Source organism: Lynx rufus, unplaced genomic scaffold (assembly GCF_022079265.1).
Source record: "Lynx rufus isolate CCGP_SWC_20201006 ecotype Redwood Valley unplaced genomic scaffold, mLynRuf1.p SCAF_7, whole genome shotgun sequence".
NCBI lineage: Eukaryota > Metazoa > Chordata > Mammalia > Carnivora > Felidae > Lynx > Lynx rufus.
The window spans coordinates 133,172,939-133,192,734 of NW_025814889.1; the positions used below are offsets into that span (position 1 = coordinate 133,172,939).

The following is a 19,796-nucleotide window of genomic DNA, read 5'->3' on the forward strand; positions in this document are numbered from 1 at the left end:
CTGTATATTCAGAATTCACACATTTCCCACCACCTCCACTCTCTACCACCTGTCCTAAGTTGCTGACTTCTCTTGCCAGGACTTTTGCAGTAGCTTCCTAACTGGTCTCCCTGCTTCTCCTCTTGCTCCCTTATGATTTAATCTCAACACAACAATTAGAGTGATGCTTCTAAAGCCTAAAACCCAAGCGAGATCATGTAACTCCCCAGTTCAAAATCTTCCATCGGCTCCTGTTTGACTCAGAATAAAACCATGACCAGCAAGGTCCTATGTGTTCCGGCCCCTGCTCTCTCTCTCACCTCCATCCTGACTCCTCTCCTCCTCCCTCATTGTATCAAGCTCGCTCCCACCATAAGGCGTTGCACTTGCCGGTCCCTATACCTGCAAAAGCTATTTCCCCAGAGAGCCATCAGCCTGGCTCCCTCACTTTGTTCTGGACTTAGCTCAAACGTCCTTTGATCTCCCAATAAATTTGCAACCCCCGCCCCCCCAACGTCAGCTACACTCTCTCTAACCCTTGCCTCATTTTATGATTCTCTATAGTAGTACAACCATCTGATATATGTAATTATTTCTCTGTCGGCCAGAAGGTAAGATCCAGGAGGGCAAGGACTATGTTTGGTTCCCTGCTATATTCCCAGCACTTAGAACAGGCCTAATGCAGAGTGGGTATTCAAACTTTATTTACTGAATGAATGGAAAGAGAATGTCTGAATCTGTACTACTGAATGAGAAATACACCCTTTACCATAAAGGTAAGTAAACATAATTATGTACAAGAAATTCTGATATTAACAATGACCCCTCAAAAGGAACTGCTGAAAATTTTTAAATGAGTATGGTTTTAAAAGAAAATTTCTCGGGGCGCCTGGGTGGCGCAGTCGGTTAAGCGGCCGACTTCAGCCAGGTCACGATCTCGCGGTCCGTGAGTTCGAGCCCCGCGTCGGGCTCTGTGCTGACGGCTCAGAGCCTGGAGCCTGTTTCCGATTCTGTGTCTCCCTCTCTCTCTGCCCCTCCCCCGTTCATGCTCTGTCTCTCTCTGTCCCAAAAATAAATAAATGTTGAAAAAAAAATTTTTTTAAAGAAAAAAAAAAAGAAAATTTCTCTATTATGGAGAAGTCCAGATTTCACATATTCTTGAATCCTCCCAATTTTGCTGATATTTTCGGAGTGTCCCAGGATTGTGCCAGCATTCTCGCATTAGAGTCTTTATTCTTAGCTTCTGCCTTTGCACTTGCTCGATTACAGAGCATCCATGAAATAGATCAGTAGAGTGGCCTCACTCTCCTGTCAGTATGCTCTATAACATGTCTGTTGATCATTACTTACTATTGAAATAACTTCTCTTTTTTTGAGATTTTCCTGTTCTGCATTCCGTCCCACACTTGTAAGGGAAAGGGTTCTATTCTGTTCCCCGAGGGGTAGTACCCTGTGGAAAAGCAGCTTCCTCATTACAGTGCAAGCTGAAAACACCCTGATACTTCCTACAGTATCCACTTGTCTATCCACTTGTCTTTTCTCCTTCCTTCCCACTCTCACTGTTCAACAACTTCGAAACCACTGACTTGGGATAGGACTGTGACCAGAGGATTTCAGTGTCTGAAAACTGGCTATGAAGCTACTGGGTATAATGATGGAATCCAAAAAGGTCCTTAGACCATGAAGACTGAAGAACACTAAGGCCAACGTTGAGATGTTTATTGTTCTAAAGTCCTTGACCTGCTGTTACCTTTAAAATTCTATCTTAATAACCTGTGGAAATAGTGGGAACTCTGATCAGACACAATTTGCATTATTTAACAAGCTTGCATTAACAAAAAGAAAATCCTGGATTAAGGAGTTGGGAATAGCAAATGACCTCCTTTAACTCATTCGATAAATATTTATTGAGCACCTACTGTGACCAAAATAGGCTGATGATTCCAAACCAGATTCTTCTTTTCTATTTCAATAAAATTGCTGAGCAATTATAACCAAGGAGAACTCCCCCTCCCAAAAAAAGGAAATTTCAAACAAGATTTAGGTACAAGGGGGCGAAAAGTTAAAAAAGGATATCATCTCATAATGTAGCGTGAGTCTAAATTTTAGAACTCCAAACTGAGTCTTATTTTTCTTATTATTTTTTTATACTTATTTTTATTTTGGGGAGAGAGACAGAGTATGAGCGGAGAGGGGCAGAGAGAGAGGGAGACAGCGTCTGAAGCAGGCTCCAGGCTCTGAGCTATCAGCGCAGAGCCTGACATGGGGCTTGACAAACTCAAAGAACGTGGGGCTTGAGATCATGACCTGAGCCAAAGTGGGAGGCTCAACCAACTGAGCCACCCAGGTGCCCCCAAACTGAGTCTTATATGATTCCCTCCTTCTTAGCCTTCAAGGAATTAATGCTAGGAAGAGCCTGTGAGCCAACATTTCCCTCTTTCTCTTGGGCCTGGTCCCTAAACTCTGACTGGTGTCATGTAGCAAGTAGCAACGTCTCTTATTTTGTGCAAAGATGCAGCGTTGGCAATCCATTTTCTAGCAAGAGCAAAGAGAGGAAGAGGCCTTCACAAGCTGCACTTGGTATGGGAACCTACTGGGGGGGGGGGCTTTGTTTTTTGTTTTGTTTTGTTTTGTTTTGTTTTTTACAAATTTTAAGGTTAGAACAAAGGAAGCTAAAGGTGACAACAACCTTAGGTCAGTGAAAAATCTTTAAATCCTAGAAGTCCTTTAGCCCAACCAACTCAGGAGAAAGGGAAATCTCAAAAATCTAAGTAACCAGTCCCAGCTCATGCCTGACTGGCAAAACTGGGGTTAGAACTAATCCTGGCTCAAAACTGCTGCTTCTTTTTCTTTCTTTCTTTCTTTCTTTTTTTCCCCCCATTAAGGGCAATGTTACGGACTAAGAATAATATGGGCTGAGTGTACTAAGAAAGCATTTTTCGCTGGGATTTTAACTTTGTGAGTGATCCCAGGGTGATATTAAATAAGTTCCCCGAAGAAGTCCTAATTTTTCTCTGGATTCTTCAATGTACTAAGAGAAAATGGGAGCTTTCCTTCAGAGTGGCAGCAGCTTTGTTGATGGATCATCTCTAGGATTAGAGATTTTCTTATGTGAACATAATTGTTCGGGGGGGAAATTGTTAAAATTGAAACCAAGCAAAAAGAAGCAAAAGTGTTTCAGAGAACCTCCTGCATTTTAGTTCAACTCTGGCAGCAAGAAAACAAAACCGCATAATCTAAGGCTCACGCCCAACTCTCTGTAGCCCTTGTATCTGCTAGTTCCTGTGTGGTTTGCCTACAGACTACAGGGCTAACGGGGGGTAGTTTGGAGGAGGGAGTAAGAAATAAGGCAGAGAAGGAAGCACTATTAATGGATCTGTGAGCTTGTACCCTGTTTTAATGCAGTCCTTGGAAGACACAAGGTGGACCTGTACTCTGACATGCAGTAATTTTGACGTGAGACTTCACCTTCCTTCTTGCAAGAGAGGATTCTATTAACTTGGTGTCAAAGCCAAGACGTAGACTCAACCTCTTCTCTTCAAAAAGGTATGTCATTATACAACACTGGGCCATATACTCTAGAGATCTTGAACAGTTTTACAATTTGCAGCATATTCTCTGTGAGTCAAATTGAATTAAAATGAATCCCTTGGGCTCTCTAAATATTGTTTTTTCACATTGTGGTCTATCAGCAAAAGTCTGTGAATCTTTGGCCTTCTCAATGCTTCTGGTGATGGGGTTCAATTTCCAGCAAAGGAACTTGTTCCTTACCTAGCCCAGCACACAAAATTCTCCACTAATTGGCTTCTGAGCCACCCCAGGGAGAGACTTGAGACCCATTACAGAGGTGAAATCCTCCCTTTCCACAGTCAGCATTCAATCTCTGTTGAAGGTGGGGATGATGGGCTGCGCAGAAATGAGTGAACGTTGGCACGATGGGGCCAGGGTTGCTGTCTTACCTACATTTCTATTTCTCTTAATATTTATCTTCCCTTTACAAAGAACACCACTTTGGATTTCTTTACAAAGAGAAAACTTTACAATGAAATAGGTTGTGAGAGAATATCGTCAATCTTTGTCTCTTTATTGATAACTAGCGCCATGTCCTTAGGATGGTGTCCAGTTCAGGCATCGAGTCTGAAGACAAACTCCTTTATGCTCTCTGTCCCAACTGCTCCTGAACATGAGGGTTGAGTATACCCACCAAGGATTCCCCTAACTTAAAAATACCGTGTTTATGTGCCTGGAATGAGGCCTTGTTACTAGTGTATGTGTAACTTCATCTGCACGGTACTGAAAACACACATCCCCAGACAAATTAAGAGGGAAATGTTTAGGGTCTAAAAACCCAATGGAAAAGATCGCATGTGCTCATGTTATGTCGTCTGAGGGTGGGAATCCTCAGGCCGAAGCATCTTTTGTTCCACACAACTGCATTTATCATCGACTGATTCGTTCTTTAGTTGGGTCACCTTTTTGTTTGTTATTTTTGGTTTCAGAAAGAACATTTAATATAAGCAGATTCTGCTTATAAGTAGACCCAATATTGTCTATAAAACTTCATGTTTATAACATAATATTAAAGCAAATCTCTTTACAAAAGGATCCACTGTTAAACAAAGAACACCGTGTAAATCTAGAGCCATCTAAGTGCATTTAGATTTCAAGTTTGAAAAATGATTATTTGGACTCTTTTCAAGAACTTTGTTTTTTGTAGACAGAGGCCTGTGTCATTGAATATAACTACCTTTTTAGACTGGACTTGGAGTGTCTCTCATGTAGTAAACAGGAATCTTATTTTCCCTAAATTGTGATAGGTTCTTTTTTAAAATGACTTTACTGACACAGAGGGGAGGGAGGCTATCAATTTGCTCAATATCAATATGAGTAATACCTCCATTGCTTATACGATATTCTTCTGAATATCTTCTGCATCTTAGGTCCTGATGAAATTCCTTTCATAAGCCTAATTCAGTTGCTCTTCATAGAGCCTACTTCATAGGGATACTATAAGAATAAATGAGTTCGCACAGATGTTAAGTGCCTTGGGAAAAAGGCACTATGAAAATGAAAAATTATATCATTATGGATTATTTCTTTGAAACTTGGTCATTGCCTTTCCACTTTTATATAAAATATATATCCCTGCCTGAAACCATCTCCTTTAGAACCGCTGCCTTCTGGAAGAGGTGAAGTTGATCTCGATTCCCACAAATTTCGTGATTCTCAGAGAATAATACCAATTCTTAAACAAGTAACAGTTAGTTGCTGCTGGATTCATCCTAGGGATAGACTTCATCTTCATACCCTCGTAAAACAAATTCAAAATTTGGTCAAGAATCTTTGAGACCTAAGTTATTTGAATCAAAAGATGGGGTTGATTGGCCCCCATTTTGTCCATTTTGAGTATTTGCTAAAGCATATCTTGATCTGTAAAGGATCAACACAGCCTCATGTGTCTCCATCTTTCTCTCCCTGTTTCTTTCTTTCTTTCTTTCTTTCTTTCTTTCTTTCTTTCTTTCTTTTTTTCGCCTGCCACTTTAAAATTCTCAGGAACAAAATAAATTTAACAAGTAAGCATTACAAACATGTATTGGGCATTTGCTATGTATTAGACCCTGTATTGGGCACTGAGCTCTCTTCAACAATGTTAATATTAGGTTTCAAGAAGCTTGAGCCAATAGACAGTCAGTAAGCAATTTTTTAAAACACTTTTCTTTTTAAATATGCATTCACTGACAAACATTATGGAGAATGAAAAGAAATTATTACTAAGTACAGGAAGATAAAAGTCTTATATGCTCTCCAAAGACGATGTAAGACATTTTATGAAGAAAGTGAGGGAAATTGTCCAAACATAAAGAAAAGTTGAAGTATTAGTATAACAAATACCTCTAGACTCGCCTGCTAGGCTCACCAACTGCTATCTTTTTACCATATGTGTTCCATCCTTTTGGATTTCTTTCTGAAGTACTTGTAAGTTGCAGACAAAATGACACTTCACTCCTCAATAATTGGGTACACATCTAAGAATAGGGACATTCTCCTATATAACCACAATACTAACATTATACCTAGAAGATGAATTCTAATTCCTTAATATCATCTAATATTTAGACCGTATCTAACCTTCACCATCTGACCTCCAAACGCCTTTTGTACCTTTAAAAAACAAAGTAGGATCTAATTTTTATAAAGAAAAGCACATTTTGCAATTGGCCTTTACGTCTTCTTGTTTAATAACTGGATTTTTTTGAAGAGTTAGACCAGTTATCTTGTAGAATGCCCCATGTTCTGGATTTGTTGTTCCCTCATGGTGTCATTTAATTTACTCCTCTGCCCCCTGTATTTCCTGTAAACTCCAAGCTTTGACTAACACATTGATTAGATTTCGAGTAAGCGTTTTTTACAGGCTGCTCCGTATCACATCTCATCAGGAGGCACATAGTGCCAGGTTGTCCGTCTATTTGGGATTGTCAGTTTGATTATGGCTCAAGGTAGCGACCTCACTCCAGGGAGCTCTCGTTGTAAAGGTACTTTCTCCTCCTTTGCAATTAACGAGTTACCTCAGGAGGTGACCGTTGGTGCTGGGGTAGCACCTTAGTTCCCAACAAACTTCACCTGATGGCATTAGATGATAATCCTTGCCAAAATCAACTCTTCCACTGAGGGATCGTATCCATGTTTTGTACACTTTGAAGAAGGATTAGACCCACAAATTCGTCACTTTTAGCAGCAATAGCAGGCATTATTGAATGTATACATTCAGGCAGTAACAACTACAACAACGATAATAAGGAACATTTCCTGGGTGCTTGCTGTGGGTTTGGGGCCAATCCTCCAGGTACTACCTGGGCCAGGTGGGACAAGCTAGTCTTTCTGTGCCTTCGTTTCTTGAGTTACAAAATGAGAGTAATAACGGTACCTATCTCATCGCATTGTTTTGGAAACTAAATATAGTTGACTCTTGAACAACATGGATTTGCCTGCATGGGTCCGCTTACACTTGGATTTTCTTCCATAACTACAGTACAGGACTGTACATGTATTTTCTTTTCCTTATGATTTTCTTAATAACATTTTCTTCTCTCTAGCTTACTTCATGGTAGGAAGACAGTGTATGACACATAGAACAAGCAAAGTTGATGTAAATCAAGTGTTCATGTTATTGGTTAGGCTGCTGGTCAACAGTAGTCTATATCAGTAGTTATGTTTGGGGGGAGTCAAAAGTTAAATACAGATTTTCTTTTTTTTAATTTTTTTTAATTGTTTTAATGTTTAAGAGAGAGTGCACACAAGCGGGGCAGGGGCAGAGAGAGAAAGGGAGAGAGACAATTTCCAAGCAGGCTCCACGCTATCAGTGCAGAGCCCAACGTGGGGCTCGAACACATGAACTGTGAGATCGTGACCTGAGCCGAAATCAAGAGTTGGACGTTCAACCAACTGAGCCACCCAGGCGCCCCTAAAAGTTATACACAGATTTTCGATTGTGTCCCAACCTGCACACTGTTCAAGGAGCAACTGTAAATTATACATGTGAAGTCCCTAAAATGGTGTCTTTCTGAAGACAGGCACATTTAATGAGAAGTGACACAAATGGAACCAAATGGGAATCAGTAACAGGACCTCACGCCACCACCACCCAGGTTTTAAGTTCTTGTAAGTAACTGAAAATCTGGGAGCCAAGATATATTTTAGGTTTTGTTCATCTGAGTGATAACAGTACATTAAGCATAGATGAGGATACTTATTGCGTTTACATAGCTTAAGGCTCTGTATGAGAAACTTTCAACAAAAGATGTCACTAGGAACTGAAAAATATAGAACCATGAAAGAATAGGAAGGAAGCAAACAGAAAGGAATAATACAAGAGGGAAGTTATGAGTCCGCAGAGCCCTGGGGCAGGAGATGGTATTTTGATATAGTCAAGAGGGGAAAAAACTCCCTCTCATTTTCCACATTTCTGCACCGTATAAGATTTTACCACTAAAACACAGGAGGATAGCCATTGTCAAATTTATAAAAGCTCCCACTGGATTTCTTTATGGGACGATGGATGAGTCTTACAAGTAGGTAACTTCCCTGGTTGGGTATCTCATACTCTCAGATATTCCAGAAGGCAGTCTCTGCTTCTGAAACATAGAACTGTGTGCAGAAAAGGCCTTAAAACCAGTGTCCGTCCCTGCACCTTCATCAGCATTACAAAAGGGTTCCAGTCCTGTCTTCTCCACTCCCTCAATTGCCCTACAGAAAGCTCTCAAGTGTAATTTTCTAAAGAGAACTAAGAATAAATGAGAAAAAAAAAATCCAACATTAATAATGTTTTTATGCACTTCGAACACAGCCATTGCTAAATTGGTTCTGCCTTTTTATGTTTTTTAATGAAAAGCAGCCTAATTGATCAATTGGTCATGAATAATACTTTTCCATTTGTTTTTCTCCACGCCGCTCAGCCTTCCAGAACCACGGGCGTAATGCGGCAGCCTACAAATGGTTTATGATTTGTGTCTTTTGTCTAGTGCTTTATGGGAAAATACTGGAAGCAAACTGCTGAGAACTCAGTAGGAACTCAGTAAATAATAAGTGGATAGTTCGCTTGTTAAATATGGCTTTAAAGAAATCTCTTTCAGATAACCAGGAAATATTACAAGGGAGGTACACAAGTAGGAAAAAAAAATAACAAAATCCCTGGTTGATTGGTCATTTGCAATTTCTATTCACTGGGGAGACTGGGCAGCTGAGTGGGTTAAATGTCCATCTCTTGATCTCAGCCCAGGTCATGATCTCACAGTTCCCAAGTTCGAGCCCCACATTGGGCTCTGTGCTGACGGTGCTCTGCCTGCCTGGGATTCTGTCTCACCTTCTCTCTGCCCCTCCCCCACTTGTGTACACTCTCTCTTTCTCTCTCATTCTCTCTCTCTCAAAATAAGTTAATTAATTTTAAAAAATTTCTATTTGTCATTTTATAGGCCATAGGTTTCCCGTCTTTTATGGAGCAAAATGTGAGGTCAGATTAGCTTTCCTCCCCTGAATAGATTTATGTTCTAAAAATACGGATTATGGAATCTCCAAGGCCAGCAGGAAAATCTCAGCCATACATTAAATACATGAATACAGTCAAATTTGAATACGTCAAGCTTTGAAGTTGATCATAAATACGTTGATATCCATAGCACATAGATTCTTACTGGCAGTGGTAAGGTAGGGGTCGGAAGAGAGTGTCAGCCACACATTTAGAAACTGATGGAAGCCATAGAAACTCCTCAGGGAGATTAAAAAAAGGGGGGGGGTGTCTAGCACGCATCCATATGCAACTTTATACAGAATTTCTAGTGTTTCATGAATTCCCCTGGAGTCTACACATATATCCTCGACAAGAAAATTTTCCTTTATCTGAAGTTATTTTATCCTGAGCCCTATAAAGTCTTTCAAAAGAGTGTGCACACATTATTTCATTTGATCTTTGAGGTAGACACACCACATGTTTTACCTCCAGTGTTGCAGTGTGGGAAAAGCAACGCTCTAGAATTTAAGTGACTCTCTCAAGGTCATTTTGCTAACATCTGCCAAGACTTAAGACCAAGGCTGTGAAGTGGATACGCAGGGCTCCTTGTACGACACCGGTCCGGGCACAGCATTCTGGGGACACAGGAACCCTTGATGGGCTTCTGGAGATCTGAATGCTGGCTCTCCTAGAAACTACCTGCGTGACTCTAAACAAGGCCTCGTAATCTCTCTGGGCCTCGGTTTCCTTCGCGGTCAAGTGAGAGGTTAGACCATGTGCTCCAAAGCCTTTTTGGTTCTGGTGCGAACCACTTGACCCCCCTGGGTCTGAGAACAGAGGGAAATGACCTTTTCTGCCATAGATGGCAAGACCTTTCACCCTTCCCTGGAGGTCACACAAGCTGGTGTCCAGGTCACGATGGGTCCCTTTGCAATATCAAATCCCGTTAGAAGCTATAAACATAATAGTGTTTTTGTGGGCTGCTTGCTCATTGTTCGGCTGGTTGCTTCATTTCCCTGCAGGGCTGACTGCCTCGCAGCGGATTTGCTCTCTGTGCTCTGCCTCAGACACACATCCCGCGATTATTTATTATCCCTCTTGGTTAGTTCCGAGTATAATATGGAAATAAATAATGATGATGGACTTATTTGGGGCTGATAAACCTTATCCTTCTATAAAGGTTATTCCTCTTGAAAGACCTAAACCTTCCATCTGATTTTTCATTATTAAGAGTTATTTCCTTTAACGTCCCTGAAATGTGCTTGGAAATCGGAGACCCGTGAGAGGCCTGCAGCGCTGAACACAGAAGCCCTGCGAGTAGAAAGGACGTGACCGAGCCTTTTACTTGGGGAGATATCTGGAGAATCTTTGGGTCCGTGTAATTAGGACAAATTCGCGTTAGCATTTGTTTCAGATTTATAAAAAATGTCCATCGCATATGCTGCCAAGGACACAAAATCCATGCTGTAGTCCCAGCTTAATTCTGAGTCTCTCTAGGAAGCTAAAACAAGCAGAAAATTCTCATGCTCCCTGTGTCGGTTGCCAGACAGACCCTGAGAACCGAAGGTCTGCTCTGCGTAGCAGGAACCGCCCTGCTCTAGGCCTTTGGACTAGTCTGAGCCTAGTACTATCGACAGGGCTAGGCCGGCCACCTCAACCATCAGGAAGGTTGCCACAAATCTTTATTTGTGATGACCAGCCAGAGACACGAAATCGGGAGCCCTGTTGCTCAGTCCTTTTGCTTTGTGAATTTTCTCAATGACCTTCAGGCTGGCGAACGGAGTTCTAGCACCTTCGTACCGAGAAGTATATAATTCGCTCGGTAGCGTGTCGGGTCATCGACTGTGGGAAGAAACACTGTCCAGCGATGAGAGCATTCTGCTCTTTGCTCCTATGTTCTGTGCTCTTTCCTCAGCTTTGTGGATGACCCACCGTGCCCTATCTCCTCCTCTGTCCTTGGGTGAAACCACACCATTCTTTAACCTGCTACACAGGACACTTAGGAAGTGACATGCATTGTTACCCCGAAAGCACTTCTCTACCTCTGACATAATATGAATATGCAATATCTCATTTATAAAATGCATAAGATGGTGCTTTCTTGTGTAGTCAAACTCCTTTTATGGCATTTCTATCTCTTAGACCAGTATTGGTAAGTAGACTACTAATTCACTTCATCAACTAGGTCTTGTATGATGGTGACACTGGTACCTGGTAAATACCCAAATAAACAAAGAAGGAGAAAGTGTAAAGTCAAAAAAATGCCCTAGCTGGAGAGCAATTCCTAAGACCTGCAGCCAGGCAGATGGTGCTCTTAGATAGAACATTTTGGTTTTTTTCCAGCACGGATACACAGTTTTTATTTTTAAATGCAAGATGTAAAGGGCCGCCTGGGTGGCTCACCAGGTTAAGCGTCTGACTCTTGATTTAGGCTCAGGTCATGATCAAGCTCATGTAGGGCTCTGTGCTGGGCATTCTCTCGCTTAACATTCTCTCTCTCCCTCTCCCTCTGCCCCTCCCCTGCCTGCGCAAGTGCACACGCAATCTCTCTCTCAAAAAATAAATGAATACATAAATAAAGTCCATTAAAATGCAAGATGTAGGGAAAAGTAAGATTTACTGCTCAGCCAACTTTGTCAGCTCAAATTATTTCATGAAGTGAAGGGTCAATTAGGTGCTATTATCATCAAGAGAACAAGCTGTAATGCTCTGTCATATAGATGCTATAAAAAATTACCTGTCTGGTTACTTTAATTCATCTTTGGGCTACCATCAGCAGACATCCCCTCAATCCCTAATTCACGACACCCAGAGCCACCAAGAACGTTTAGGGTAATAAAAACAAAAGAAAATGGTTCCTTTCCCCTAAGGAACATACAAGCTGTTAGGGAAACTGGGCAAATGAGAACCACGGGGCCCAACTCATGCCGAGGAGATAACAGAGCAAGTGGGGCAAGGAGGACTTTGTAGAAAGAGCTTTCTGGAGGAAGTGCACCTGCAGGAGAGGGAGGTGGCTTGATGAAGAGGCATAAGTGTATGCACACACTTGCATCCTTCACAGAAATCAGAGGAGGAACTGGGTCTTCTTCGCTGATGACCCATTTATTTTATCCATTTACTTATATTAAATGACAAGCGTTGAGAAGGCTCTCATGGTTTTTTTTTTTTTTTCCTGGAGGAGCCAGAAATTTTACTTCTGCCACTAGAAACCGTGCCTCGGGCTCTTTCCCCAGATAGCCCACTCTTCTCTCACTTCCAGTTATGTCCCTAAATCGTCTTCTTCAAACGTTGATATCCTTGGTTCTTGTGACTCCTCTCCCATGATGGGATTTTGCATCCATCATCATTCTAAGTGCCCACCTCTGACGGACTCCAGTTGAAGGTCCCGCCTAGATCGTGGTGCCCAGAATGGGACAGAGCACTCCAGGAGCCATCTGGCAAATGCAGAACACCACAGAGTCATTGCCTCCCCTGCTCTAGACCTTATATTTCTATTAACATGGCCCAAGATTGTATTAGCCTTTTTGGCATTTGTGTCACACTGCTGACTCATACCGAAATTGTGGTCAACTAAAACCCATGAGTTCCCATGCGTTACTATTAAGCCAGATCTTCCTTATTCTCTACTTACGCTATTAATTAAACACATACACACACACACACGCCTAGGCACAGAGGTTTAAATGCAAAGACATTTATCCCTACCGTACTAAGTCATATTGATAACAACCTATCAAAATATTTCAGGGGCGCCTGGGTGGCTCACTGGTTAAGTGACCGACTCTTGATTTTGGCTCAGGTCATGATCGCACGATTTGTGGGATCAAGCCTCGCGTCAGCACTATCAGAGCAGAGCCTGCCTGGGATTCTCAGTCTCCCTCTCTCTGCCCCTCCCCCGCTCCTGCTCTAGCTCTCTCTCTCTCTCTCAAAATAAATAAATAAACATTTAAAAATTATTTTAGAGCTAGCAAACTAGTACTGTCTCCCAGCAGGTATTTGTTGCTGGCATAGCTAGTCTCATGTTGGATCCCCCAGAACAGGTCTCAAAAAGGATCGGGACTCCATTATCTTCTTCCTATCAGTGAATTGTCTGCAACCCTGGACAAATCTACATCCTTAGACAGATAAGTGAGCCTCAGTCTGTCTGACTTGGGAAGAAATGTGAACGGCCATTTCCTTCCCAAGGATGTACAACAGTGAGTCCGCTGTCTACAAAACTCTAAGTACAAGTTCCTTAGAGGCATATCATGCGAGAGGAGGAAAATGTTATTTCAGGCTCTCAGCAGCTTTTGGAAGATTTGGTTATGCTTACCACTGTCCGTTATAGTAAGTAACATTCATTGCAACTGTTTTAAACCTGTAGCTGAGTGGTCTGATTTGGGGCCATGGTAATATCTTGTGATGTCAGTACAGTTTCAGTGCAGTTATTTGTGATTTGAGTAAACATGATAAGGTGTATCTGTTTGGTCGCAAAGCTTGGTTTAAAGCGATTCTTCTCTCTCCATCCCCTCCCTAGCTGCATCCTTACCCCAACCTCTTCCGTTAGTAAAATAAGGACTTCAAAGACCTTAAAGTTTAGGTTTCTGTCAGACCTTTGGAAACCCCTAAAAGTCTTACCAAACTAGCTTAGCAGATCATAGGTTTTCTTTCCCGACCAAAGCAGAGAACTCACAATAACTTGTATAACGTGTCTAATTTCCAGCTAATCGAAATGTTGCATTTCAAAACTCACACTTGTGAGCAGTTTTTTTTTTTTTCTTACAGAAAGGTGCGGGGAACATCCGCATTTACCTAATCTGTCACTCTAATGCAAATTTTAATGTTGCTCTCATGACCTTGTAATCATTAAGATTCAAAGAGCTCCTCCCCTCCCCCTCCCCAGTGATTTTGATCTATGGCATTGCTATCAACTATTCAAACACCAGTGTTGATTCTACCTAGGAGCCTGTTAGAAATGAGGGTCTCAGACCCTGCCTCAGAATCGCAATCTGAACTTTAAGAAAATTCCCCTGGTAATTCTTATGCACAATAAAATATGAGAAGAACTGACCTACGGTACAGCGTTTTCACCCCACTTTACCCAGCATCCGTCTTGTATCATAATACAGTTGTAAGATTGCATTTCGTGTTAAGAGTTTAGAGTAGTTAATTAAAATTTTACCAGATTTAAAGAGTTTATATACATCCAACTATTTCTCAAAGTATATATCACTGGCTTTAAAATACTCTTGACTTTCTGAGTTGTTGTTGAACAGGGGTTGTCAACAGAGAGCTATTTGATACCCCCTCCCTGCCGGGGACACCTGGCAATTCCTGGAGACATTTTTCGTTGTCATAATTTGGGGTGGGGGATGTTACCAGCGTCTGGTGGGTGGAGGCCAGCAATGCTGCTAAGGATCCTACATTGCACAGGACGGCCCCCTTAGCAAAGATTTAACCAGCCCCAAATGTCAATAGTAATAATGTTGAGAAAACCTGTTACGGAGGTATATAGTTTGTAGGTAAAGAGTCAGACGTGCAACCATACATTACACAACTCCATGGGAAAATGGAGCTTTGTGGTATGTCACAACACGGCCAGAGAACAGATAGGCTGGCAGTGGCCTGAATGATGATGGTAGGGACATGGGAGGAAGGGAATAGGGGATCCAGCCACAGGTGAAAAGAGACATCTAGAACACATGGTCACCAGTGCTCTGTGCACAAAGACAGTCAGCTTTAGGGAACAGGGATGGGGTTCAGAGACGGGACACCAGAGATGGGCTGGGGGGAGGTTGGAGAGACACAAAGCTTCAGTCCTAGAGTGGATACTAGATATGATCCCCAAATGATGTTAGGCCTGGAAAACAAGAAAGGATTTCAGGTGTTAGCCTCAGAGGACACAGTGGATTTCAGGTAAATCCAGTAAAACAGGGACTTAGGAGAAAGACAAAATCCCATTCGCTAGAATTGGGACACCTCTGAGCCCGGCTGCTGCAGGGGGTGACCTGAGGCAGAGTTAGCCAAGCGTTCAGCCACAGTGAGCTTCTTAAATCCCTCCCAACCGAGAAAAGGCTTAGTGCTGAGTTTACAGTATGGTAGACTTGCAGGAAGGGGTCAAGTGCTTCCAGCTATGGAGAACAGTAGGCAAGGATCAAGCCAGGTCCTGACACCAGCTGGTGAAAAATCATGGGAGAAGAACTGGAATAGAGTTTACAAGGTCCTTGGGGTCATTTCCCTGCTGCACCGCACCGAAATCATTTCAGAAAGATTATCTACTCTTCAACTGTAAAATTTCCAGAGAAAGATGTCTTAAAGATTGTGTTGATACCTTATAATCCATCTCAGTCAAGCTTCTTCGCCATTCCTAAGCCCAAATCCCCTTCGTGAGATGTAAATCGGCCTTCTTTCATCCAACCAGGGTGGCTATGTGCTAACATTCAGTATGCTGAACAACCCAAGAATGGCCGTACCCAGCCTTCTCTTTTCTAGGGTAAAGGATCTCCATTGCATTAGCACAGCACCCTAGGATCCTCTCCCCGACCTCTTAATCCCTTTGATATTGTCTGGAATCCTCTCCAAGTCCTGCCTGCTTGTGAAAGTCACCACCAAAATGTATTTCGTAAATGTATACTGCGTGCTGACTGCCCCTTTGACAATAGAAGGCAAAGAAGAGAGAATCTAAAAAGATACATGTTGGGTTTTGTTGGTTTTCATTAGCCTCTTTTGTCTCTCGAAGGAGTTGTCATTCTTTGCTGAGTTCATAGTCCAGTTGGAGTGAGAGTCCTTAGGCTAAGTTCCACTGCAGAAAGTATTCTGCAAATACTTTCACTGTGACCCTCACCTGAGGACAATAGAGTACGCTATCATATAAAATAGCTCCGATGTGAATTTAGCTGTGAATAAAACTGGGATAAATGCATTTGTTCAGTTCCAGAGAAGGCATTATACTGCCATGTGGATTTTGTTTCAAATGAGCTGCAAAACAAAATTCTTTTCCACAGAAAGGGATTTGTTCAAGTGAATTCGCTCACTTTGCTGCGACTGGATTAATTTCATTTCACATCATGTCTCTAAGTAGAAAAGTAAACTGATTTGCATCAGGCTAAATGGATATGTTGATGTACCCAAAGTCAGTAAGACTCATTCCAACTAGATTACAGCAATCACGGTGTCCTGGTTGTTTTAGCTTCTACAAAGTAGTTGCCAAAGTGCGCTGCTTCGGTATGTGAGAGGCAGTTTATAAAGTCACCATAGATGGAGATGTTGCAGAACGAGAGACAACACAGAGGCATCAAAAGAGATGAGCATTTCTCCCTTCCTCCAGGTTGACCCACCCTTTCACTCCTCGATGTTACAAAAGAATATTCATTGTATTCTGTACCCGTGTTCTAAAAGCCACCATTTTATATTTTTGAGTTGTGCTGTTAGCACTGCTCAAGATACACACCCAACACCCCCTCGTGGTGGCACGGGTATTGACTATGGGCTTGCTGAGTGTTCGGTACTGTGCTAAGTACCACCACCCACCCCCTAATGGACCGCTACCCTACATGCACTCCATCCTCTCTACCTTCTGCATCACTCATTTCCAAAGCCACAATCCCATCATCCTCCTGTGACTCTCCATCGCTATCTATCTCAGGACCCTTTCTTTCATTTCTCCCAAATTGCTGACTGTATCCTGGTGTGCACTTCTAACACAATAAGGCTGCTAGTGGAAATTTTTCTGATTTCTATAGCTAGTAGTTTCTATAAGTAGTAGTTACTTTCAAAGGAAATAGCTTGTGGAGATGAGCCTGCGGTGTCACAGGGCTGTTATGTGGATCAAACGCAATAATGTGGATAAAAAAGCCATTTATAAATTGTAACATGCTCTCCAAAGGTAAATTATGACCGTATTACATGATTTTAGGGTTTAAAAAGCAGCTGGATGATATATAAAAATTCAGTAAGACTCAGTAGCACAGTTGGAAAAGGAAATGAGAGAATTTAGGGCAGTGACCTCCCCATCAATAAGCTAGAGGCCCCTCAACGTCTTTTACAGCCAGAGCACGCCCATTTTGTTGAGAACATACACCCGGTTCCAAGGACCATGTCTGCTCACCATTCTGGAACAAGGCCTTCCCTCTTGCTTGAAGCTACCCCATCCCCCACATAGCCACCTTCCTAAATCCAAGCCAGCCTTGAAGGGCTAGCCCCAAACCTGCCCCTTCTTGCTAGTCCTTCCCCAGACAGAATCAGTCTTCCTCCCCAGCACTCGTGTCAGCCTTACTTGTGAGGGGTTCGATCCCCTCAAATAGACTATGGCGTGCCGAAGGTCAGGACCCATGCTAGCATCTGCCAGGCCCTCCCCTACCAGTAACAACTCGAAGTAGAGTTGCCAGAGGCTAAAAGGGGATTCCAGGGACCAAAAATGGCCTCCAAAAAAGGTTTTATCCCCAGAGACTGGTCTCAGACATGGAAATATTTTCACTCGCGTAACCCATCTAAAATGGAACAGGGCCTATTAAAAAGAGTCGCAAAGACTCTATGTGTGGTGGGGTCATAGAGGCTTTTTATTACTCCTCTTTGTCCTTTCCTGTACATTGCAAACTCCTACTTTGAAGTGAGTTAAGTAACTTTTATTGTCACCTGATTTTTAGCCCTGAAGTTTTCCTGTAATTTAAATTATAACAATCATTCTTCACTTCCAGCTTAGTTGTATTTTCTCTACTGAACATGGCCCCCTGAAATTGTTAGTTCTTAGACTATGCTTCACACAATGCCAGATTGCATCGCACCCTTATTGAAAGGATCTCCTTGTGCAGAGTGTGTGTGTGTGTGGGGGGGGGGGGGGTTCTTGGAGGATGAAAAGCACCAGTTTTTAGCACATTAAAAAAAATCCTTGAGCTGTTTTGTTATTTTAATACTTTATCTTTGGCAGAGCAGAAAGTCTTTTTTAGGAATTATCTCTAAAACAATTAGCCATATGACTATTGCCAAGTACGTAATAGGTGCTCAATAAATATTTTAAAAATAGATTAAAATACTATGCACTTCGAAATGAAAGATAACTTCAGTCCATCTAAAACAGAAAGCAACGGGTATAGTTTCCGATCGCTCCTCTTTTGTGTTGATTAGAAATCACAGAGGGGCACATGGGTGGCTCAGTCGGTTAAGCATCCGACTTTGGTTCAGGTCGTGATCTCGTGGTTCCTGAGTTCGAGCCCCACATGGGGCTCTCTGCTGTCAGCACAGAGCCTGCTTCAGATCCTCTGTCCCCCTCTCTTTCTGCACACCCCCCCCCACCGCTTATACTGTCTCTCTCTCTCAAAGTAAATAAATAAATAAACATTAAAAAAATTAAAAAAAAAAGAAATCATAGAAAATGGGGAAAAGATCCAACACCATTATGGACTCTGCACTGATGAGAGCAGATGGTAATTTTGTGGATAGCGGTTTGATGCGCAATTATTTGAGGGATTTATTGTCATCACGGTTTAAAGCTGTGTCGTTACTGTATTACAAGATTGGCCCAGAGCCCTCATCTGATACCAAACTCTCCAGCCTCACCTCTGCTTTTTCATCAGCAGTCCACGCCCCGCTTCTGTCAAACTCTGTGCCGCGGTCCTGGCACGGACCCCAAACCTAAAACTCCAGCCAACTCCTTAACAACACACGACCTCCCCTTCACCTGCCAGATGCCTCTTGTTCTCAGACACTGCACCCTGAAATCGGGGGCTTTCAATGAGTTAAAAAGGGAAATATAGAATTACCTCGCTCTACCAGTATTTTAAGTGTTCTTGTAGACTTAATGAGAGCTCTTGTATAAAACCACTTGAACTCTTTCTTAAGATATGCTCATTTTTTTCTCTCTTTGATTGAGCTGTTGACCTTCTGGATATAGGACCAGCTATTACCTCGAGTATGTTTGGAACTATTCTTGCCCTAACCATTCTAAAATGTAATTAGCATTACAATATTATTGTAGGAACTCATCCCCTTGGGCTGGGATCTCATTAGACAGCACAGACCGAGCAGACTCGTGCGTGCCTCACACTCAGGGGGAAAAATCTCTAAGAAAAATCCATGGCATTGGGGGGAAAGTTAAAACTGGTGATTTCGTGAGCCCTCTCTTGCACATTTCTTTGATTTGTCTAAGGATATGCACAGAGAGAGGACTGTGGTTCTTCTGTTTGAAAAACGAAAGCAACTCTGTTTTCTCAGAGCTCTGCTTATGCAATGTGGCTGTTCTCACAGCTCTGGGTCAGTCAAAACCCTAAATAATGCATTTTAGAACTCTGGCTTCTCCCTCTAAGAAATGCATCTCATTTTAAGGCATGATCCCATTCACGCTTGCAGCCACAGATGTTATAGGGAATGAATATTTTCCAGGGGGTAGGTAACAAATAGGGGAAAATTGAGGCCCAAGCAGGTGTAATACTTCATGGGTTATTCACACTCTTCCTTGAACATTCTCCACCTCTCCCCCATAGAAGATTTTTATTTTCTGCGTTGAAAATCATTTCATGCTGCCTGCTCAGTTATTTCAGTACGTTTCCTAACTTTTGGACCAATCCCAACTGTTATGAAATCTTATATGAATAATAATGAAGCTCTTCATTCCTGGGGATCCTGAAGGTTATCATTTTCGGTTCATCGCAGGGCGCTTTGGATGCCTCGACCGAGTCCTAAATGATTGGAACCTTCAGGACAAAGCTTGCCTGATTCTGCCATTCACCTCCTTTATGAGTCTATAATGCATTTTAATGTGCAGAGATATGTCACATAAACAGTCATTTCTCATTATTATAATAACACTTTTCCTTAATTGCAAAAATATATCTGACCT

At 42.1% G+C, this 19,796-nt stretch overlaps 1 protein-coding gene across 2 annotated transcripts in view; it reads left to right on the top strand.

The window, feature by feature from the left end:
- The first annotated feature begins 3,225 nt into the window (after positions 1-3,225).
- GRAP2 (GRB2 related adaptor protein 2) overlaps positions 3,226-19,796 on the top strand; it is a 62,484-nt gene continuing 45,913 nt past the window's right edge. Inside the window, exon 1 of one of the 2 annotated variants that reach the window (XM_047065003.1) lies at positions 3,226-3,525. The gene's annotated coding sequence lies outside the window, so the exon portion shown is untranslated. The remainder of the gene's footprint in view (positions 3,526-19,796) is intronic. The other variant, XM_047065004.1, reaches the window with a different exon arrangement.